This window comes from Macaca fascicularis, chromosome 8 (assembly GCF_037993035.2).
Source record: "Macaca fascicularis isolate 582-1 chromosome 8, T2T-MFA8v1.1".
NCBI classification, from domain to species: Eukaryota; Metazoa; Chordata; class Mammalia; order Primates; family Cercopithecidae; genus Macaca; species Macaca fascicularis.
In genome coordinates, this window is record NC_088382.1 from 91,471,298 (window position 1) to 91,496,304 (window position 25,007).

General features: G+C 37.8%; 1 non-coding gene across 1 annotated transcript; it reads right to left on the reverse strand.

Moving 5' to 3' along the window:
* Positions 1–247: 247 nt before the first annotated feature.
* Positions 248–24,578, reverse strand: LOC101925922 (inositol monophosphatase 1). The gene is made up of 9 exons (XR_006700435.3): positions 24,443–24,578; positions 21,622–21,708; positions 20,797–20,930; positions 19,282–19,386; positions 16,363–16,408; positions 13,959–14,067; positions 11,034–11,142; positions 4,668–4,819; positions 248–3,284 (listed from the first exon to the last, which is right to left on the reverse strand). It is a non-coding gene; the product is annotated as an inositol monophosphatase 1 (transcript).
* Positions 24,579–25,007: the final 429 nt, after the last annotated feature.

The window sequence follows — 25,007 nt, forward strand, 5'->3', positions numbered from 1 at the left end:
TATAATGATTTAGCAGAACATAGCTATCCTTTTCAAAGATGGAGGTAAATACCAGCAACAACTGCTAAAAGAGTTTGAGGAGATGAACTCGGGAGGGATAGAATGGAACAGGAAAATGCTGGTTTTCATTCTGAACTGTGTAGCAGTATTTGAAATTTTAAACTATGTGTGTGACTAAATAGTAATAAAAAGTACATTTTTTTTTTTTTTTTTCTAAATGAGGCAGGGTAAACATAAGGAACTGAGGTAAAAGGAAAGTTTAAAATAATTATTTTTGTTTTCTTGAAACATGGTATTTTAGGCTCTAGACTAGATCTTAAAATTAAGGACAAATGAGTGGAAATAATACATATCCCAGGAAAACTTCTGATTGAGCATTGTAAACCAATTCTAAGAAAGGCTGGTAATTCATAATAAAGCCAAATAATGCTTCACAAGTATAGGATAGAATGAACACAATTAAGTTAAAAGGCAAGTACATATATTTTATGTACATATATTTTATGTGTTCAAGTACATATATTTTATGTATCTGTGTATGTATACACATGCAGAAAGATACCCTGACTACAACATATACATGTGAAGTCTAAGAAGTCCTGTTACTCAAAAAAGTATTTTCAAATATTGTTAGATAATTCACTTGTCATTCATCCTTTTTCAGCATCTAAAGAAATTTCAGACACAAAATATTCAATTGCATTTAGAATAAATAGATGTAAAAGCTATTATAAAAAAAATGTAGGTTTTTAGAAAAGTTGGAAAGATTACAGGCAAAAAATAAGAACGTTTATTAAATAATATTTGCAAGTTTCAAATATTTGTAACTCAACACAAAAACCTCTAAAAGTATGTTGGGCACAATAGCTTACATCTGTAATTCCAGCACTTTGGAAGGCTGAGGCAGGAGGATCACTTGAGCCCAATGAGACCAGCCTAAGCAACATAGGAAGATTCTGTCTCTACAAAAAATAAAAAATTAGCCAGGCATGGTGGCATGTGCCTCTGGTTCCAGTTACTAGGGAGGCTGAGGTGGGAGGACTGCTTGAGCACAGATGGTTGAGACTGCAATGAGTGGTGATCATGCCACTGCATTCCTGTTTGAGCAGAAGAGCAAGACACTGTCTTCAAAAAACAAAAACAAAACAAAGCCTCTAAAAGTAGTTTGAACTATTAACTTTAATAATGTAAATATCATGGCCTGGCTCGGTGGCTCACATCTGTAATCCCAGCACTATGGGAGGCCAAGGAGCCTGGAAAACATAGGAAGACTCCATCTTTACAAAAATAAAAGTAAAACATTAGCAGGGCATGGTGGCATGAACTTATAGTTCCATAAGAGACTCAGGAGACTGAAAGAGGAAGATCATTTTAGCCCAGGAATTTGAGGATACAGTGAGCTATGACTGCACCACAGCACAGTCAGAGTGAGATCCTAAATCTAAAAATAATAACGATAATGGGAACAATAATACAAACACCAATTAATTTAAAGTTTTATTCATGATCATCTTAATTAAAATAAATTTAATTGCAAAAACAACGTGCAACCTTAGAACACAGCATCAGATTTTTTTTTTTTTTGAGACGGAGTCTCACTCTGTTGCCGAGGCTGGAGTGCAGTGGCACGATCTCAGCTCACTGCAAGCTCTACCTCCTGGGTTTATGCCATTCTCCTGCCTCAGCTTCCCAAGTAGCTGGGACTACAAGCACCCGCCTCCATGCCCAGCTAATTTTTTGTATTTTTAGTAGAGACAGGGTTTCACCGTGTTAGCCAGGATGGTCTCGATCTCCTGACCTTGTGATCCACCTGCATCGGCCTCCCAAAGTGCTGGGATTATAGGTGTGAGCCACCACGTCCAGCCAAGAATACAGTATCAGATGTTTTAAGTACATGTGATCAACAGTACAAACATAGTAATTATAGCACTTAAACCTTAGTATCACACATCTTTAATATATTAGATATAAACAACAATAAAATCACTCCCTACCTTGAAAACTTTATAGAAGCACTTTTCATTTTACAACACAAAGCTCATGTGAACCTACAATAAGTCTAGTAGTCTGTTCACATGCCAAGGGATAAGGCTGAACAATAAATTAACCCTTTAAAAATATCTATGAACCAGTACAATTTTCTATTTGAGTTCTGCAGAGCAATGACCACTAAGAAATATTTTTAAAGGCTGAAGAGAATCCAGCGGCAATGAAGTTAATTAACAAGACTAAGAGAAAAATAAATAGTTCAATATTAACAATACAGTATATTTGCCAGCACAATCAAATCAGTATAAACACCTACTGAACTTAGTAAAATGTTATATTATATCTAATTATGTCAGATATCTGATGAGAGTGCTTTGTATTATAGAAATAGTTTCTTCTCTCTTATACAGGACTTTAAAGCAAATCCAAACTGACAATTTAACTGTTTTGGAAAATGTATTCACTGCAGAAATGCCCACAATAAGCAATGCTATCTGATGGCATGGTAATGTGAAACATAAAAAATTTAACTAGATAATTTTTATTTCAAACCTGAAGCAAAAATACAGAATGCTGAGTTCATTACTTTATGTATCTATTATAACTAGGAATTACTACCTTAAAAATATTCATTCTCACAATGTTTGTTTTTAGTTGCCCAGACATATAATGGGCCAGGTGCTATATGAACACTGAAGAATAAAACACAAAAGGTTCTCTGCAAAGAAAAAAATGTTGGCCTAGGGTACTCAGTATGTCCTTACAAATTTAATTATATATGGTTTTTGAAACTAAAGAGAAATGTTTTTCCGAACAGTTAACTTTCTAAGTGGGTGTCTCTGCACCTATATAGTAAGTCAAAATTTCAGGGGACCATAGATATTTAGAAACACAAAATTGCTAATTGACTATTTCAGTTGATATTATATTTATCAACTGTACTTCCTGGGTATGTTTTCTAAAGTACATCCTTACGTGCAAAATGTTTTAAATCAGTGAAACAAACATTATGTCAATTCTTGCAAACCTAGTCATAGTAAAATAAGGAAAAAGTTCCAAATTTTTAACCTGGTCAAAGAGAATCTAAACCAAGCATATCATACATCCAAAACACATATCCATCGATGAGTCACCAAGTCTGGGGAAAAGCAACTGGGATTGACTATGAGGTTGCCGTAATTAATCTTCATCGTCTCGTTGCAAAGGTATAACCTGAATTTCTTTGGCTATCCTTTCTGCTAATATTCTATTATTTGCAGCAATTACTCTTCGTGACATCAAATCAAATGGTCCACCTAAGAGCAAACAAGTATGAAAAATAGTTTTATCTGGTACAAAAATAATTCATTTAAAAAAAGTATAGCAATATGTACTATGGTCACATAACATTTTAATACTTTCAGTTTTCTTAAACAAAAATCTACTCTGTTACATTTCTACAACGTATAAGCTTAGACAATATATAACTAAGTTTCTAAGCATAATTTTTGAGCAAATAATGAAGTCATACCAGTTAGAAAATGTCATATTTTCTCTATTTCTATTTTTGTGCATTCTTATTACCTCTTTATTGTTTAAGAATCTATGGACAGGGCCGGGAGCAGTGGCTCATGCCTGTAATCCCAGTACTTTGGGAGGCCAAGGTGGGTGGATCACGACGTCAGGAGATCAAGACCATCCTGGCTAACATGGTGAAACCCCGTCTCCACTAAAAATACAAAAAAAAAAAATTAGCTGGGTGTGGTGGCGGGCACCTGTAGTCCCAGCTACCTGGGAGGCTGAGGCAGGAGAATGGCGTGAACTTGGGAGGTGGAGCTTGCAGTGAGCCGAGATTGCACCACTGCACTCCAGCCTGCATGACAGAGCGAGACTCCATCTCAAAAAAAAAAAAAAAAAAAAAGAATCTATGGACGACAGAAAATGTGAATCCAATGGATTTTCATACCACTGTCCTTCCCAATTCCTTATTTCTTTGTTGCCTTTCTCCCAGATCACTGGTCAATTCTTTCAACCCAGATTCACCCTTCAGTTTAAAATTTTCACGATCAGTTGAAAGCAATTATTTAATTTCTCTAGTCTCAACACAGAAAGTGATGGTGGAGGAAGTCCATCATCAACTATCACCATTGTCACCTTCAAAGAGCTCTGGGTATAAGCCTCAGACTCAGTGACTGTCTGGGCCAAGGGTGTCCAATATTTTGGTTTCCCTGGGCCACACTGGAAGAATAAGAATTGTCTTGAGTCACACATAACATACACTAGCACTAATGACGGCTGATGAGCTAAAAATAAATTTTAAATCGCAAGAAAACTCATTATGTTTTAAGAAAGTTTACAAAGTTGTGTTGGGCAGCATTCAAAGCCATCCTGAACCACATGTGGCCCATGGGCTGCAGGTTGGACAAACTTGGTCTAGGCTTTTTCTACAGCCTTTCAGGAGTACCTGAAACTCACATTAGAAAAGGATTAGCCATTTATCATTGTAAGTCTCACATTACCATTACCTCTTATCCTTACCTCTATCTCCTAAAGTTTATTTTGATTTTGCACACAATTACATAGCTTGTTTCTGCTTCAAAAGCTGCAGTATAACATATATCAAAAAGTTTTTTAAATTTTACATATGGAGAAAAGTATAACAGATGTGTGGAGATCTGCTTCACTCTCCATAATTCTACCTGTAACATCCATTAGTACGCCACCAGCTTCAGTAACAATAATGCCAGCTCCTGCAACATCCCAACAGTGAATTCCCATTTCATAATATGCATCTGCTCCACCAGTTGCCACAAGGCACATATTAACAGCTGCTGTTCCAACACTCCGGATCCTAACAAATAGAATTTAGAAATAAAATTGGAAAAAATAATCCATGCAAGTAAGATATTCCTCCTTAACTTCACTTTAAGTGTCAACTGGAGAAACTTGGAACAGTCTAGAGGATAAAGATTTTAAGAGGTGATATCTAATTGTAAAATAAAAATATGTATAAATCTAATTATCATGGTATATTATATAAATCACAAAACCCTCACAAAGCAATACTTTAATAAGATAAACATTAAAACAATAATTTTTCATAAAAAATAAAGATAATGGTTAATTCTACAATAATGAAATGCAAGTATATTAATATTTGTCTAAATCCAGCTACTAACGCTTATATTATTTTACACACATATACACATACCCACAATGCAAATAGTCTCTAGGAGGTGTAAAATATCATGGTACGGGTCATTCTCAACTGGGTGTGCGTCATACATGTGCCTAAAGCAACAACAGCATGCCAGGCTCTGCACAGACCTAACCCTGCCGTGGAAAATTACTGTAGGTTTGCCCTCTCATAGCACCTCTTCCTTGAATTCAAGTTAAGTTGAATATGACTACACTTGATAGCAATTGTAGCAATAATTTATTCAGTAAAGAATCATCAATGTTAAAATTAATGGGTGAAAGTCTGATATTTACAGAGTGTCAAAGTGTCTCTCCACAAGATACATAATAAGTACAATATAAAAATAGCATCTTTACAATGGTCTACCATTACCAAGTGATCCAAGTTATTATCGCTCAAAATGGGACAAAAAGAAATGTGCCTGATAAAATGCACTGAGAAGGACAGAACATTACTTTTGTGGCATTCCTGCCAAAAATCCATGATCCAAACATAATCATTAGGAAACTAGACAAATTCAAATTCAAGAGACAGACTGCAAAATAACTGGCCTATACCTCTGAAAAACGTCAAGGTCATAAAAGACAAAGACTAAGCAAGTTCTAAATTAAAGGAAATTGATGAGAAATGACAACTAAATGCAATCCATGACTCTAGACTGGACGTTGGATTAAAATGTTCAAAATTTGAATAAAGTCTTTATATTAGATTATGTATCCATGTTAATTCCCTTTTATCATTGTACTGTGGCTATGTTACACAATGTCCCTTTTATTAAAGACATACACACTGAAATGTGTATTTAGAAGACAAACGTCATCATGTCTGCTAGTTACTTTCAAGCGGTTTTTACACAAATTCTTTCTGCAACTGTTTAAAGCAATGGTAATAAGGGAGTGAGTTCTGTTCAATGAGATCTTTCACAGTTTATTTAAAAACATGGGAAACTGATGACTAATGTGGCATTTGTTTTATATCTCAAAAATAAAAACCAAAAAATTGCACCTAAGTACATCCTTTATGCCAAAGAAATTTTAAAAAGGATTAGAATAACATAATGTCATTGATTTGGCATGTTTTCCGTCATATGTTTTTGAAGCACATCAAATCTGAGAAAGTACTAGTAAGTGCACCAAATTGCCACAGATGTTTGTTTCCCAGATAAATAAAATCAAATTAACTTTAGTGGCAGTTTTTTAGTTATAAAGAAAAGTGCATTTCCCCACTTCTCACATGAGATATGTGATATTTGATATCTCATATCATAGAATGCAAATACCAAGGTCTTTCATAATTAATTCCCTGGTATTCTATTCAGATACAGAATCCTAGGCTAGCCGAACAACAGTGATACCTACTAGTGGTGCTTCCGTCACTTCTAATGAGCATCATGGGATCTCAAGCAAGCGGTCTTGCAATCAGCAAGAGAATATTCTTTTATGGAAAATATTATGAAAGGATTACCAAACAGATTACTTAACTACCAGGTAATTAAGACTACGGTGTAGATTCTGCACTATGTGTTCTGAATCTTATCTTATGTGGTCCTCCTATACAGCTGTGGTCCACCTATATAGCTAACATGGTATATTGTAAAAAGGATTACGTTTGATGTCACAAAGATTTGAGTTTGCTCCCATGTCATGTCATCAAATAAAGATTCCAATTTATTTTAGACAAATGTAGTAATGACTACAGCTAATATTTGTAATGACTACAGCTAATATAAGATAGCACCTAGCAGAGTGCCTAGCATATAAAATGTCCATAATAAAAATAGCTAATTTTATGATAAAATTATTCTCTAAACCATAATGTCAGAAAATATCATATACCATACATAGTGGATTTCATCTGCATGAATTCCTGAAAATTAAACAAAGGAAATGGATTCAGAATAATGTACTTTGCCTCATAAATGTTGGTTCTTAGGAACTTATTAGACTGTTTCTGCTTGTTTAAAGCATTCATTCAGATTATAACTCTCTTTAGTTTAATTGTTTTGTATAAGTAATTCTGAAATCCCATTGCAAAACTGAAGAATCAGCTGAATGCAAAAGATTATAAAAGCAATCAGTAAGTTAGTACTTCTTAGTAATATTTTCCTGGTTATACTTTTGAAAAAAATCTGAAGTAAAAATTAGTTTTTATTTCAGCCAACAGCAAAATTAAAGGTTAAAGTTGTAAACCTCTTGCAGTTTTTTTATGAGTAACATAACCTTTTTATAGCCTGTGGTTACAGTCCTTGCTTCAAGACAGCAGAGTGTAGCAGCAAGTTTATTGCCTTTCCCTCAAGGGCATCATTCTGGGAGGTTCTGTAGCTATTTGACAGAGACTCTCTTTTACTTTACTCATTACTATATAGACCACATATGCATAGTACATAATTAGTTTGTACATAGTCCACTATATTTTGAAGGGTCTGACTCCTAAGAGAAGTGCAATATTGAAGAAAGAGAAATGATCTGGGAGCCAGGATTCTAGTCATACTTCCATCCAGCTGTGCCATCTCAAGCAGCCACATCACCTACTTGAACCTCAGTCAACTCATCTACAAAATAAGGCTGGATTATTAGATATCTTTGATCAGTTCTAAGACTCTTGTAACTCAGTGATAATTTTCACAAAGAAAAAGATAGAAATATTAGGTGGTGAAAATATTACCTGCTGTTATTCACAATCACCATATTTTGTTCAATAAAGGATTTTTATGATTTTTCATATAAACAACTATGGTCAAAGAAATAATATTTAATGGCCGGGTGCGGTGGCTCACGCCTGTAATCCCAGCACTCTGGGAGGCCGAGGCAAGTGAATTACAAGGTCAAGAGATCGAGACCATCCTGACTAACATGATGAAACCCCGTCTCTACTAAAAATACAAAAAATTAGCTGGGCGTGGTGGTGGGCACCTGTAGTCCCAGCTACTCTGGAGACTGAAGCAGAAGAATCACTTGAACCCCCGAGGCAGAGGTTGCAGTGAGCCGAGCTTGCGCCACTGCACTCCAGCCTGGTGACAGAGCGAGACTCCGTCTCAGAAAAAAAATAAAAATAAAAAATAAGATAGTGTTAACTGTACTAAAGTGACAGACCTCAAACCTTTAGCTTTTCTTGAAGATTTAAGGATAAAAGTAAGGATAAATATTTCCTTTTAATTTCTTCATTTATTAAACTGTCATTATAGAGGGACTCTGAGGTTTGGAGAATAATAATGGCATGCCAATTTGGAACTCCCTATACATCTCCTGGAAAATAATAAAATGAAATCAACCAGGAGGAAAAATAAAACCCGTAGGACCCATTCCATCAGTTAGAAATCAGGAAACACAAACTCTCAAACTACATCTAAGTAGAAGAAAAACAAACATATACATTCTAACAGAGCACCGGAGGCCCAAAGATACACAGAGTAGGGGAGAGAAGGCAGAAAAGACTTTGTGAGGAAGAACAGGGAGGAGCAGAGGACCCACAGGGAACAAAGACAAAACCACCCTCAGAAAAGAGTCAGTGAGACAATAAACACAAAAACAGAAACACTGAGCACAGATCAGCACTTGGTAATTCATAGTCCTGGCTACAGGTAAGGGGCTAGAAAACATGCAGAACCTGACCAGGCAGCCTCAGAGAAGCTGTGATTCTGAAGGAGAATCAGGTAAGATAGCAGAGATGGTACTCCTTGGAAACAAGTGAAGGAAAAGTAGGAACTAAGAGTGAAAACTTAAGGATCCTGCAGAAATGAATGATAAACAAAAGACAAGCCAACTCTATCTACAACCAGTAGATATTCATAAAAGAAAACGCACAGGAGGGCACAACTGGCAAAATAAGATATTCGGAAAGCAGGAACCCTAATCACAAAATGAAGTGAAAGTAGAAAAAATTAGACCACATTCACACAAAACTACTGCAAAACATCAGATGCTGTTAATAAAATGATTTTGTTTTTTCTTTTTGTTGTAAAGTCTCTCCCCCAAAACCAACAATGAAGGGGAATAAAATGAATATCAATCCAATCCGAATTAAATACTTTCAAACAAAAACTTGTGAATACTGAAAAAAAAGTTACATCAGCGATACAGAAACTAAGAGCAGAAATGGACCAAAATACATACATAAAACAAGATGGCTGAACTCAGGAAAGAAATGGGGGGGGGGGAATAAAAGACAAAACTATGTCAGGAATGAAGAATAAATTACAAGGTGCCAATAAAAGAATAGATGAAAAGAAAACTTAATAAAGAGAAATTAGGAAAAGCAATAAAAGAAAGAAGTAAAAAGAAACAGAGAAAATGGCTGAAATGAAGACACAAAGGAGATGGAGCATTCCTACTGGTGTCTTTAAAGAAAAAAATAACAGAAGTGCACGAGTACTTAAACTATATCTTAAGGAAACTTCCTAGAAATTAAAAAGACATGAGCCTATATACTGAAACAGATAACTGACCCAGAATGAGCAATTCTAAGATACATCCTTTAAAAACTGTTAGCCAACAATTAAGGGGGGGGAAAAAAACAGCCTCCAGTTAAAAGATAAAAGCCAAGAAAAATTAGATTTGCATCAGATTTCTCAAAAACAATATAGAAAGCAAGGCAACAGTGAAAGAACATTTTCAAGAAATGTATACTTTCATTAAGGATACTATACCCAGCCAAGCTGTCCTTCAAGTCTCAAGGCCACAGAAAAGCATTTTGGAAAATACCCAAACTCAGGGAAAACTGTGCACATATCCCCCAAGGAATCTACTAAAGGATGAACTTCTACTAAGAGGGCTATGCCCTCATGAATGGATTAATCCACTCATGGGTTAATAGATTAATGAGTTATCATAGGACTAGGACTGGTGGCTTCATAAGAAGAACAAAAACCTGAGCTAGTATGCTTAGCCCCACCATGTCACATTGTGTGCTGCCTCAGGACTCTACAAAGAATCCCCACCAGCAAGAAGGCCCTCATCAGATGCAGCCCCTTGACCTCGGACTTCTGAGCCTCTATAACTGTAAGAAATAAATTCCTTTTCATTATACATATACATTACCCAGTTTCAGGTATTGTGAGCAACAGAAAATGGACTAAGACAGACTCGTGTTGTGAAAATTTAATATAACTCTTCAGTAAAAGAGGAAATACAAGCAAATTACAGAATTCATGAAAAATAATTATAATGAAAATAAGTATCAGTATTTATGGGATATAATGAAAACAGTGATCAGATGAAAATTCATAGCCTAAATACCTACATCAATAAACATAAAGGAATTAAAATAAATTTTCTAATCAAAAAGGAAAAAAAAGGAAACAAAGTAAACCAAAAGAAAGCACGAGGATGAAAATAATTGCACAGAAAAGAAAAAACCATCTAAAGTTAAAATCCTGATTCTTTGAGAAAAAACAAGGAAAAAAGCACAAATAGACAAAATAGGTGACAAAGGGGAAATAACCACTGATATAGAGAAGCCAGAAATTAATTACAAGAGTCTATCTTACAGACTTCTATGCAAATAATTTGAAAACTTAAAGGAAGTAATTTCATAGGCTGTGGAAATGTTCCAGATCAAATAAGGCTAAGGAGACACGACAACTAAAAGTAATAATGCTGACTCTAGACTGAATCCTACTCTGTTGGAAGGCAAATCTATAGAAAACATTAGCAGATTAACTGACAAAACTGAATATGGATGACAAATTAGATAAAAAGTATATTTATGAAATCAATGTTTTCATGGTTATGGAACAGAATCTCCCTATTCTTCAGAAACCATGATGTATATAATTCATTCTAAAATGGTACAGGAAAAAAAAAGGTGTGTGTATGCACGTACACATGTATACAGAGAGAGAAAGAGAGAATAATGGTAAAGAGCTTACCCATGAACAGGAATGCAAAAAAGTTTTTCCATATTAGAAAGAACAATTCTTACAGTCTCTGGTGTTCTGGAAGAGCCCAACTCAGTCACCAAGAGTGATTTGGTAATATCTAAAAAGAAAGAGTTAGGTTTCAATATTTAGAATTCGGGAAAGTATCTGACACTTGTAATTCAGAAGAAGGCATTTGTATCCCTCTTCCTTGTTTTATCGTGTTTCTTTATAAGCGTTTAAATAATAAAATACTGATTAATTAATTATCCCCAAGTGATCCTTTTTACAAGCATCAGAGTCCAGCTGCTTAGGCCCTTCCTGAAAAAGTATATAATGTAACCAATTTGCCTACATACACAATACCTTTAGTGGGAAACAGCAAATGCCTTAAATATTTAAAAAGGAAAAAGGAGAGATTAAATTCAATAAGGGATTTATGTATAGATTTGAAAGAAAACAAATTACAGTAAAATTACAGTAAAAGTAAAAATTTTACTTTACAACAAAAGTAAAATTCTCTGACATCCATTTACAAGACTGACAGGTTATCCAAGGTTTTCCATTTGAAGCTCAGGACACACCAAACACCCCACATCTCACCTCCTCTCACCAGTTGAGATGTATGTTCACCAGCTGTGGCTGTGTTTGAGCATTTCTGTAACTGTTGTACTACTTCTAATAGTTACATAATTTAGGGCTGGGTACAGTGGTTCACACCTGTAATCCCAGCACTTTGGGAGGCGGAGGTGGGCAGATCACGAGGTCAGGAGTTCGAGACCAGCCTGTCCAACATAGTGAAACCCCGTCTCTACTAAAAATACAAAAAATTAGTTGGGCATAGTGGCGCGCACCTGTAATTCCAGCTACTCCAGCGGCTGAGACAGGAGAATAGCTTAAACCCAAGAGCGGAGGTTGCAGTGATCCGAGATCACTCTACTGCACTCCAGCCTGGGTGACAGAGCAAGACTCTGTCTCAGAGGAAAAAAAAAAAAAAAAAAAAAAGGGTTACATAATTTAGTACTTTGTAAAGTGAAGAACGACTATGCAAAGGAAAAGAGTTGTTTCTATGAAAGCTACCATATTTCTTCAGGTCTAAGATTTGTATTTTCTCACATGTTGACATCTAGAAAAATAAGAATGCATCCTCCATTTCATGGGGTCTTAGATTTTAATAAAAAGGAAACAGCCTAAAAATCTGCTCTTAAATTAAGTGTTTGATTGAGGGGAAAAAGTATAAAAGCCTAAAAAGATTCTAAACTCAAATTGTTTTGCAAGTACTTTTAAGTTCTTGCTGCACTGAAAAGAATCTCAAAGTGCAAACTGTGGAAAATGTTTGATGTGGTTTATGGAAGAACAGTAAGTCAAAACTTCAATAAGCTGTGATAAAGAAAAAGAAAAGTTTTAATCTGCAGAATGCCAGTACCTTTAAATTATCAAGCTCAAAGAGGCATTTAAAATATACCAGCACACAGTCTCACTCCCCTGGAGTTAAATAATTACCACTTGAAGCCACTTGCTATGGGGGCTCTAGACTCATTGATGCCAAGCAGCCATAAAATGCCATACACCCTATAATTCAACAGTGGATAGCCAATCACTAAGCAATGTTATTTCTGTAAACAAATGAGAATTCCTGAAGTACAACTTTTCTAATCATCCCCTCTCCCAGTGTGTCCCTTTTTCTTTAAAAACCTGAGCCTCTGCTAAGTTCTCTGGAGCACACTCCAAGGTAATCTAGAAGTGTGTCCTGGGCTGCAGTCCTCAACTTGGGCCCAAATAAACTCTCTACATTAATTTTGCCTGCGCTTCCTTTTTTGAGGCCGACAGATGTAATAGAGAAGGAAGAACTTAAATTGCCATTTGGCTCATATAAAATATGTCTCCTTTTCAGTGATTCCCAGCTTTAATGGGCTTTTTTCCCCCCCATTTACTTCGTAGTAATTGGTCCTAGAGGCATCAGATCAGAAGAATTCTATAAAGAATATTAGATGCAGTAGATAAAACATAAACCATGAACTCCACAAGGACAGTGTGAAAGGAAAATAAATCTGAGGACCCAAAAATCACTAAGCCAAGGGAAAAGTCAAGCTGGGAACTGTGTCAGGCAATCCTGCCTCCCATTTAATTCCTAAATAAGACACCTACAAAGGCAAAAGAGCTACATACCTCCCTTACAATTTCCCCACAAGGAAATTCCTTGTGGACCTCAAGATCTTTACCCTAAAACAGTTCTGGCTGAATTTTGCCCTGGCAATGTAGACTGATAGCTTATCTTCACAGGTGTGGGACAGAAAGTCATCCCTCTGCTCACCTGAGACAAATTCATATCTGATCGCTTCCTCTGCCCTATTGTTTATGTAAAAATGCAGATTCACTGAGCCAGACTCAACTGTGTATTTAAAGGCTGATTACAGACTTAAAAGAATGTAATCATTTGTCATTTATCTACCTATAACCTGAACACCGCCCCCTTCCCCACTTCTAGTTGTCCTGCCTTTATGTACATCTTACACATATTGATGTTTCATGACTCCCTAAAATGTATAAAAGCAAACTGTATCCCAGTCACCTTGGGCACATGTCGTCAGGACCTCCTGAGGCTGTGTCATGAGTGCATCCTTAACCTTGGCAAAATAAACTTCTAAACAGATTGAGACCTGTCTCAGATATTTAGGGTTCACAATCGGAAGCCAGTCTTAATCATCTTCCTATCTCTATCACAAAATATAATGTTGAGCCTGAAGTGTTTGCTCAATTACATTTCTTTCCCTACTTCCACTCCACATTCAAAACTGAAGTAAAAAAGAATAAAGAGATAATAAACACAATTTATGAATCAGTTAACACTTGGAGAATTCCACAGGTGAACATTAAAAAACAATAAAATATTGAGTACACAATATGAATAGCACCAAAAATTGGAATTAACCCTACCTTCTTGTTGTGAAACTTGTAGTTTTTGACCATTACAAAAGGCACCTTTTCCTTTTCTGGCAGTGTACATCTTGTCTTCCACACAGCTGTACACAACTCCAAATTCTATCTGCAGAGGAAATCAAGTTTCCTTTACCAAACCTAAGTATTTTTCACATACTTTTTTCTAAGAAAATAACAAGGCAAGCTGGTATACCGACTAATAACAATGGACTGAAATGGCTAAACTGTGGGATACTTAAAATGTTAATTTCCAGACTAATTAAGAGAAAGAGGTCACCAGAACTGATATTCTTGACTCTCCTCCCATCCAAGTCCAGCTCTAAGAACACCCACCTTACCTCTCTTCCTCCTGCCTCAGAAGACAGGGCTTTCCTCGTTTCCAAGTGAACACTTCTCCGGTGTTAGGACTCCTACCCTCACAGACATTCTCTCAAAAACTGCTCCATCAGCTGATTCCCTCGTCTCTTGGATTTTTCTTCTTACACCTTCTCATTAAATTTCTCTCCTCCTTACAAAACTTTTGAAATGTTATTCTACCCTTTTCCCTTCCCTGCCAATGAGTAACTTTGCATCTCTTATTCTCCTCTTAATATATTACAATGTGGCTTCTGCCTAAATCACTCATTCTTCTGAAAGTCCCACAGAGAATATAAACAAACTTTGTTTATTGCCTCAAATGCCTTGTCTGACGAATTGGAGCCTGCTGGCTCAACACTTATTCAATACTTAATTTACTACCTTCATGTTCCCAGCATTATTCTCTTAGTTCTACCTCACCTACTAATTCGTCTCAGAGTTATGACTTTAGAACATTCTTTTCTGCCTCACCCTGAAAAGTTAGGCACCTCAGGCTTTTTTCTTCCTTCTCCCATTGCTTCAATTTCCCTTTTAGCTCTCCATATTCACACAGGTTGGTTCTTTCCAGTCCACAAATTCATTTTGGCTCCCATCAACCTCATAATCGGGGGAAGAACCTATGGTTCCAAACTTAGTCTTGCAGAATTTCAAAGACAAAATCACTCATTGCCTGATCACCTCCCATTCCTTCCCCATAAATCTCTTTCATATTTAATCTTAAAAATACTTCCCAATTTTGCATTTCCTTGGCTATTCTCACTGCCTATACTTAGTTCAGAATCACCCACACCCCAGTATAATCTCTACATTGCTAGAATTATCTGTCACTTTCCACTTCAAAACCTCTACTGGTTCCCAACTACCTAGAAACAAAAACAATTTTCTTGCATGGACTGGCCACAGTGCCTCACAGTAAGGCCAAACTAACCTCTGTCCTGGCCACTTGGAGCACTTCCCTCTCCATGAACATCTCACCGTTCCCCACACATATCATGGTCTTCAATTTCTCCAAGCTGTTCTTTCTGATTAAAACGCTTTTCTCTTCCCACCCACTCCCACCCCCCTGCCGCCAATCTGGAAAACCCCTAGTTTTCTAAGGGCCGACTCACATGACCAACTTCTAAGACCCCTGCTGTTATGAAGATTTTACCAACCCACTCTCAGAAGAACTGGTGACATCATGTGTTCCCACAGTATTTTTTTTCACGGTTCCACCACATATCATCTCACCTGTTCACACATCTAACTTTGTGCTGAGCTGTGAGTTCAATGGCAGGGCCAGCACATAGCCCAGAGCTGATTATATACTGAATGCTCACTTAGCTTCTTCTGGACATTCTCACTAATTAATACAACCCTGAGGCTAAGCTGTCATTTGTCTAATTTGTGTTTTACGTTCAGAAATGTTATAACTGCTTTTATACATGTTGATTTTACATTATGAAAAGTTCCTTGAAGATAGGTAGGTAAAATGTTAGTAACCACTCTTCAGTGTTTGACCAACTAAGTAGCCAAATGCAAGGAAATGCTATAGCTATGTGTTTTATTCTGCCAGACTTTAGACATAAGTATTTGGACATAAGACATAACCTGAACTATGTGTAGGTTCCTAAGGAGAGTCTGTATTTTCCAGCTATGCTTTGGCCCCTGCTACTTGCTGGTTTCTAAATGTATTTCTTAACTAACACCTACTAAAGCATTCCCAGCTCAAATCTCACCTCTTCCACGAAGCATTTTGGATCACGTATCAACTGCTATCCCATCTGACTCTATCACATATATAATGGTTACTAAATACTGAGTTGTATTTCAGTTACTTGTGTATATTTTCTCCTTACAACTCCTGCTTCTTAGAATACATTAAATTTTATTCAATGGAAATGTACCATGAAAATTTTAACAGTCCTGTAGCTTATATTCAAAATAATGCAGTTATATAAATCAAATATATAGACAAACCTGAATTTATTATGAAAACACATTTACTTTTTCTCAGAAAATGAGAGCAAGGCATATAATCAAATATACGTTTAAAAAAACATACCTTTTTATTTACAGCAAAGCCAATTGAAACAGCTACAAAAGGAAATCTTTTTTTAAAAAAAAGGACAAAACACAAATTAACCAACATAGAACTTTTGCTAATAAAATTAATCTTTTCATAATATAAGTGTTCTTAAAATTTTTCCTATAAGAAGTCTCATCTCCACTCCCCACAAAATCTAAGATGCAGAACAGTTTGTACAGTATACAACCCTTTGTAAACAGGACAAAGTGGAGGTATTATACACACATACCCACACACACACACACGTTCACACAGGACGCTTCTACAGGCATGAAACATCTCTGAAAGGATTCACAAGAAACTCCTAACAGTGGTCATCTCCAGAGATGGATCCTGGGAAACCCGAAATAGAAGTGCGAAGGGCATTTTGCACCGCGTTTTCTATCTTTTGAAGGTCAAATTCTATGAATATAGTAGCTATGTAAAAATATTTTTTCATGGCCGCACACAGTGGCTCACTTCTCCCAGCACTAATTTAGGAGGCCAAGGCAGGAGGATCACTTGAGCCCAGGAGTTTGAGACCAGCCTGGCTGGTCAACATGGCAAGATCCTGTCTCTACAAAAAAAAATTACAAAATTATCTGAGTGTGGTGGTGCATGCCTATAGTCCAAGCTTCCCCAGTAGGCTGAGGCAGAGGATCCCTTGAGCCGAGAAGGTGAAGGCTGCAGTGAGCCGTAATCATGCCATTGCACGCCAGCCTGGGTGACAGAGACGCTGTCCCCCTTTAAGAAAAAAAAAGCCAAAATTGTAAAAACTTTTAAATCAATTTGGTTAAAAAAGAAAACCATAAAAACTTTTAAATCGATTTGGTTAAAAAGCATATATTTTAGTGATTTTTTCTTTTTCTTTCTTTATCTTTTTTTTTTTTTTTTCTGGAGACGAAGTTTAGCTCTTGTTGCCCAGGCTGGAGTGCAAAGGCATGATCTCAGCTCACTGCAACCTCCACCTCCCAGGTTCAAGTGATTCTCCTGCCTCAGCCTCCCAAGTAGCTGGGATTACAAGCACGTGCCACCACACTCAGCTAATTTTGTATTTTTAGTAGAGACAGGGTTTCTCCATATTGGTCAGGCTGGTCTCGAACTCCCGACCTCAGGTGATCCACCGGCCTCAGCTTCCCAAAGTGCTGGGATTACAGGCATGAGCCACTGCGCCTGGCCTGTGATTTTTTTTCCCCTATGTCCTAGATCATGATAAACACAAATACTGCAGTGGACAAAATAAATGACTGTCACTTGTCTCTACTCCAACAGCAAACTTTAGGCTTGGCCTCTGAAAAGTAGACTTTGAGCCAAAATTTTTCCATAGCTGCATGATAGTCTGAACACAGGTTGTAACTGCTGACTCACAAGACAATTAAGATCAAGGAAATAGACAAGATCAAGGTTCAACTATTGAAACTAAAGCTATTGAAAATAAAAACTTTTAAATATGTAATAAAGTTTCTAACAAAAATAAGATATGATACACAGTGTATTGTACAGTCTTTTCTTCTGTGAAAACATATTAGCATCTTTCCACATTTAAAAGATACAACATTCTATCACATATAGATTCTAAACCTTAGCTTTGTAGACTTCAAGAATTGTATATATAGTACGGATGTGTATGACTACATGGGAACTTCAAATATGACATCTATATGTAATCCCACCAGAAGCAGCTACTAATTTTAACTCTCACGGGCAATTCCATCAGGCTTTCTTCTAGTAATATCATATACTTACTCTGTGCCAGGCACTATACTAAGTTCTTATATGAATGTACTATTCGTAGAGTTGAGTTGCAATTCTACGAGGCAAGTACTATTAATATGGCCTTTTTATAAATGTTTTTTAATACTGTGGCCTAGAAAGGTTAACTAACTTGTCTAAGGTGAAAAAGCCAGCAAAAAAGCACCAGAATGCAAGTCTATTGATCCTAACATCCAAGCAATTTTTTTTTTTTTTTTTTTTTTTTTGCTGGTCCCGGCCCCAACCCCATCCCCCTAAGGGCTAAGGGGAGGGGCCTCCCCTGCACTTTTTAACCCTGCTTTTCACTCCTGGACTGAACTCATTCTATGTCGACAACACTCTCCAAGAGTGACTGCATTAGTTTTACTAAAATACATTTTTTTTAACATAGTTTAAATTTTTAAAATTTATTTTTATTTTATGAAAACATATTTTTGGCCAGGTGCAGTGGCTCACGCTTGTAATCCCAGCACTTTGGGAGGCTGAGGCAGGTGATCACCTGAGGTCAGGAGTTCAAGACCAGCCTGGGCAACCTGGTGAAACCCTGCCTCTATTAAAAATAGAAAAATTAGTCGGGCGTGGTGGCAGGTGCCTGTAATCCCACCTACTTAGGAGGCTGAGGCAGGAGAACCGCTTGAACCTGGGAGGTGGAGGTTGCAGTGAGCCGAAACCGTGCCATTGCATCCCAGCCTGGCCAACAAGAGCGAAACTCCATCTCAAAAAACAAAACAGAAACAAACAAAACATATTTTTACATAGTTACTACTAATAGATCCATATTAGTAGATCCCTATAAATCTATGGTATGTGCCACTCAAAGAACAGAAAATGGCATTCAGGGCAAAGTGCCCTTCCCACTCTCAAAGCAGCAATGTTGTTTGCTTCCCTTTTTAGATAGCGCCAACAGCGGGAAAAAGAATGGTGAACAGGGCACTTGGCACCACAGGACAAGATCACATTAATATTTCTTTACCTCCTCCATATCTGATAAGTCTGCATAATACATTTTGCTCCACTATTACATTTTATATACACTTTATTAGAATAAAGAAGCATAAACAAAGTATACAATTTTCTAAAGTGTACATGTTCCTAAACAGAGTATCTACAGGTCAATCCAGTTAATATGCAAAGAGTAATTATATTAGAAATTTAAAAACATACCTATGTACAAAGTTAGTTGTTCCATCAATAGGGTCAATGATCCATGTGGGGTTGTTGGTTAAGATACTTTTTTCCCCAGCTGCCACAGATTCCTCACCAATGAAACTAAAAGCAAGCAGGACAAACTTTTAATCTTTACATTGATTTCAACAATTTCCAAATCATAACATTTCCTTAGCTACACAGAGTACTATAAAACATAGCAGGCCAGGCGTGGGGGTTCACGTCTGTAATCTCAGCACTTTGGGAGGCTGGGGCGGGCAGATCACCTGAGGCAGAAGTTCAAGACCAGCCTGGCCAACGTGGTGAAACCCTGTCTCTACTAAAAATACAAAAATTAGCCAGGCATGGTGGCAGGCACCTGTAATCCCAGCAACTTGGAAGGCTGAGGCAGGAGAATGGCTTTAGCCTGGCAGGTGGAGGTTGTAGGGAGCTGAGATTGTGCCACTGCACTCCAGCCTGGGTAACTGAGCGAGACTCTGTCTCAGGAAAACAAACAAAAACAAACAAACAAAAAAACATAGCAAAAGTCTGTACCCTACACTTTTCTATTGTTGCTTCTTCTTCCTTCAGGTAAAGACTGATAAATGTAAGGAAGTTTTAATTTCTTTCCCGCAGAAAAATTTCAAAATTCAAATTCTAAGATGTTATACCAGGGTAAGGTGCGTCCACACACACATTTGCAGCAGACGAGAAATCATTAAGGAAATGTAATGATGTTTAAAATAGGGGCCAGGTGTGGTGGCTCATGTCTGTAATCCCAACACTTTGGGAGGCCAAGGCGGGCAGATCATGAGGTCAGGAGTTCGAGACCAGCCTGACCAACACGGTGAAACACTGTCTCTATTAAAAACACAAAAATAAGCCAGGCATGGTGGTGCATGCCTGTAATCCCAGCTACTCAGGAGGTTGAGGAAGGAGAATCACTTGAACCTGGGAGGTGGAGGTTGCAGTGAGGCGAGATCGCGCCACTGCACTCCAGCCTGCGTGACAGAGCGAGAATCTGACTAAAAAAAGGTCCAGACACTCTCTAATATTCTCCTCCCTTCAAGAGGCAGAGCCTAATATCCCTTCCTTGAGTGTGAGCTATGCACAGATACTTGTTTCTAACCAATAAAGTGTAAGTGACAGTATACAAAACTTTGGAGACTTGTTCACAAAATGCCCCTCTAATTTGCATCTGGTTCAGACTGTTTCTCCCTCCCTGTGCCACCTGCACCGGACCAGATGTTAGCTTCCACGTTGTGAGTTACTCTGTAAAGAGGCTACATGGTAAGGAACTGAGAGAAGCTACCAGCAGACAACTCCCCCAGGAACTGACATCTGCCAACAATCACATGACTGAATGGATCCTTGAGTTCCAGTCCAACCTTCAGTTGACTGCAGCTCTGACCAACACTTTGACTGTAACTTCATGGAAGACCTTAGCAAGACCCATGTAGTCAAGCTACTCTCATATGCAGAACCCCAAAGGTGAGATAATAAACATTTCCTGTACAGAATAAATCAAAATACCTGTGAGATGGATACTTTTCCTTTATGGAAGAGATAAGCATTTTTTCAACTTTTTGGTCTGTAGCAGTTACCAAATCAACTGGAGAACTTTTCAGCATAACATTCATTTCATTTTTTAGAGCTTCACAAACTACCTAAAAAGAGGTTTTGGTAAGCAAATAGAAAAGGCATAATTTTAAACAAACAGATAAAAATACATAAATGGTTTAAGACATTCAATCTGTCTTAAATAATATTCTTTAAAGACATTCTTAAAAATGTCTTACATCTATAAAATAAGCCTTTAATAGTTACGTCTTTCTAAAAACAAAAATTATATAATCTTACATCTTATTTTAGATTCACAACTGTCATCACAGAAAATTTGATCATATAAAATCAGGGTATATGCTCTATTTCAAGTATTTAGTAAAATGAAAATAAATGTAGATTGATCAAACTATGTATTTTATTTAACAAGGCAGGCTGAGTGTGGTGGTTCACACATGTAATCCCAGCACTTTGGGAGACCAAGGTGGTCCAGGAATTCAAGACCAGCCTGGACCCTCATCTCCAAACAAAAATTTAAAAAATGAAAAGTAGCTGGACATGGTGGCTCATGCCTGCTGCAGTCCCAGCTACTCAGGAGGCTGAAGTGGGAGGACTGCTTGAGCCCAAGCCTGGGAAGTTGAGACTGGAGTGAGCCATGATCCCGCCACTACATTCCAGCTTGGGTGACAAGCAAGACCGTTTCAAAAAAAGAAACCAAACCAAAACAAACAAAACAAGGCAACAACACAGTGTCCCCACCAATCACATTATAACTGACAAAATCTTAGCTCATACCTCTCCAGCTCGTCTTGCTAGAGTTACTGCATAATCCATGCATTCCTGCCAAGGATCCGCCATCTTCTGAAAATATTTGACAAATATCTGTACAAAGTAGTTACAACTGTCTTAGTACTCTTAATTATAGAATAGTTAGTTCACAAAAGCATCTTAATTAGAAACAGACTGTCATTTCAGGATTCACCCCCTGCCCTAGAGTTTTTCCCAAGATTTATACCTATACCCAGTAAAAAACATTTCTCACCTAAATTACCTCATTTCTATATTAAAATATTTTCATAATAAAGACTATTCTATGAAATTGTTTCCCAGTGTGTCCATACCATATTACACTTTAAAAAAAAACAAAAAACAAAAAACATTCGTTTGGAGAATAGATAAGAAACAACGCAAGAAATACTTTAAAAGTTAGCATAATATTTGGGAGGAGAATAAAGTGAAAACAAGAGAAAGAACACTGGGAACACTAAAAAAGAACCTTGAAGGGAAACAGCAAAAGGTACTCAAAAAATTACGTGTAAAGATGAAGAACTTAAGGCTCAGAGATGAGAAATAATTTTCCCAAAATTACAGACAACTGACACAGAACTTGAACTCAATTCTGATTTTAAAGTCCATTGCTCTTTGTATTATAACATTCTGAGAAAGGAAAATTCCAGGACCAAAAAAATAATAAAAAAGCAAATTTGTTTCCCTGAGTTTCAGAGAGGGGGGAAAAAAAAACGAACATGTATTTGTGTTCCAAACTGTCCAGCTTTCCACTGACTTCTGAAGACTAAAATAACTCACCACTGGCTTGATCACACTCTGAAGTCTGCATCTAGCACAGTAAAGCTTTTTAAGCTGTCAGACTAAAAACTGTGGCACCATTTAAAAAGCAACCCTAATTTTGTCTCCTTTCCAATAGAAAATAATAGACACAGAGTCACATCTTGAAGACTATTCATCTTGGGGCCCACATTATAGGAAAGAGGACAGGAGTGGAAAGGAAGGGCAAAAGACCCACACGCCAAATTTCTACCTGATAAAACATTTTTTAAAATTTTGTTTTAAAGGAAGCCACTCTGTGAGTCATATAAGCAACTCCTTCAAGCTCTTCACGAATTGTTTCCAAACTTTTTTTTTCCACTCTTACTCCCATTCTGCTCCACTAGTCTTAACAGAACTAGATGTTCTCAAGCTGTACCTGCTTTCCTGCCAGAAACAGCTCAAGCCACTCACACTCCTGCCTTCTAACAGCACTAATGTAACTCTACAAATTCTTCAGGACCCATTTCAAAAGCTACTGTCTCTTCTAGGGATTCTCCACCCAGAAGTCACTATGTCCTTCACCCTTCAATAGATGTTTACTGAATACCTATTATATGCTATACACTGCACCATGGGGAGGAAAATCAGGTCCTGTTCACACTTTCCAGGAGGGACTCAATATTAATAAAAAACTAAAGACTACATGCAAAATAACAACTGGAATAATAAAAGTTAAGGAGGAGAAGTGCAATCAGAAGCGTCTAAAAGGGAGGTTTCACCTGGACTTAGGCATCAGATCAGGTTTCCCTGAAGACAAGATTAAACCAAGAGGAGAAGAACAAGTGAACACGCATGAACTCACTCAACTGCAGGATGCCTGGTGCATGAAGACTAACTGAAGGGCCTAAGTGTGACAGCTCAGACTAAGGGAAACAGGAGGAATAAAGCTGGGGAGGTAGTGGGGATCATCCCCTACAGGGGTCCTTACGGATAAGACACTGATTGAAGAGGCTTCAGGAATCACTTCATTGTGGCTACTGAATAGAAGGGTAGAAAATGGGTGTGGATACAGGGTTAGCAGATTTACATTCAGGATGCAGTGGTGGGAGGATACCTGATGATTGGCTGAAACCTGGGAGGGAAGCTTTGCTGTTAGAGAAGTTAAGAGAGTCAAGAGATACCTGTTTTGAGGAAATCAGTAACAGATTGGCTACAGAGTACCAGGGACAGGAAGAGTCCAGATTTCCCACTCTGGCAACTGTATGGATAATGGTCACAGTCTACTGAAACAGGGAGCAAGAAAAAAAGAGTCAAGTTTGGGATATAGGTAGGAGTTTGAGAGATCAGGAGTTTAATTAGCAGAAGATGAGAGGCCTCTGTAAAATCAAAAGATGTCAGTTATGCAGCTAAATCATGGATCCGTAAAATCAAAAGATGTCAGTTATGCAGCTAAATCATGGATCCTGAGCGCACAGGTATGGCCTGCAGATAGAAACATGTAAGTTACTTGAGCAGACAGCAACTGAGGTCCTGAGTCTGGACATCGTTGGATAGGCATGACTGACAACTGCGTAGAAATGTGATCCCACAAAATCAGTATGATCCAAATGGAGCAGACTGACTGTGGAAACCCAGCAAGGACTGTCTTCAGATTCATCTTGGCCTCTGTCCAGCATTCCTTTCTCCTGTATATGGGGCAAGACCCCTACTGAAATGGGGGTCTTAAGATCTACAACCAGACAAGGTAGGTCAGAGAATTTCTTCATGGTCAGTTCTAAGACAGAAAGGTGGGCCAAGATTCCTGTCAAGGGCTATGGGAGTTATGAGCCAGGAATGGTGGATGAAAACCATATATATATACACACACACACACACTTAAGATATATACACACTATATATATACTATATATAAGTAAATATACTATACATAAGAATATTTATATACTATGTATAAAGTATATAAGTACATTTTATATATCTTTTTTTTATATAGTTATATATAACATATAGTTATATCTCTATAAATCACAGTATATTTATTGATGGGCAGGGTCCGTAGTTTACTCACTTTCATTTTCCCAAAGCCATAAACACCTGAACTGTTTCTGCTGTTTCAGTCCTGGTCACAGCCTTCCAGTGTGGGAGCCAGGCCACCTGTCCCAGCAGCGCGACTGCGGCAGCACAGGACCTGGGCGCTGCCCCATCACTTAAGAGTGACTACCTCGGCCTGGGGATGCACCAAGTTTCTCGGAGCTTTTCGGAGTTGGGGACATGAAAAGGGGCAATTATTCTATAGAAGCCGCCACAGAGGTTAAGTGAGGTCGCGTAAGCGAACCGCTACTCCAATGTCGGAACTGTTCCTGGTCGCCCAGGGTAGCTCCGGATAACGCGGCAGGCAGGGGTCACCCAAAGGCGGCCTCCGCCCTAGGCGCCTACCGCGCACAGCGCTCGCCCCCGCCCCTGCGGAGGGAAGGGGCCGCTCGGGAAACACACAGCGCCCGCAGAACCCGGAGGGTGTGGCGAGGGGAGCGTGAGGAAAATAACGGTCTCACCTTGGGTTGGAGGACGTCCGGCTAGCTCTGTGCCTGGTGTTACCACGCTCGGCTCTTCCGGAGGTAGAGGAGCTACTCGCA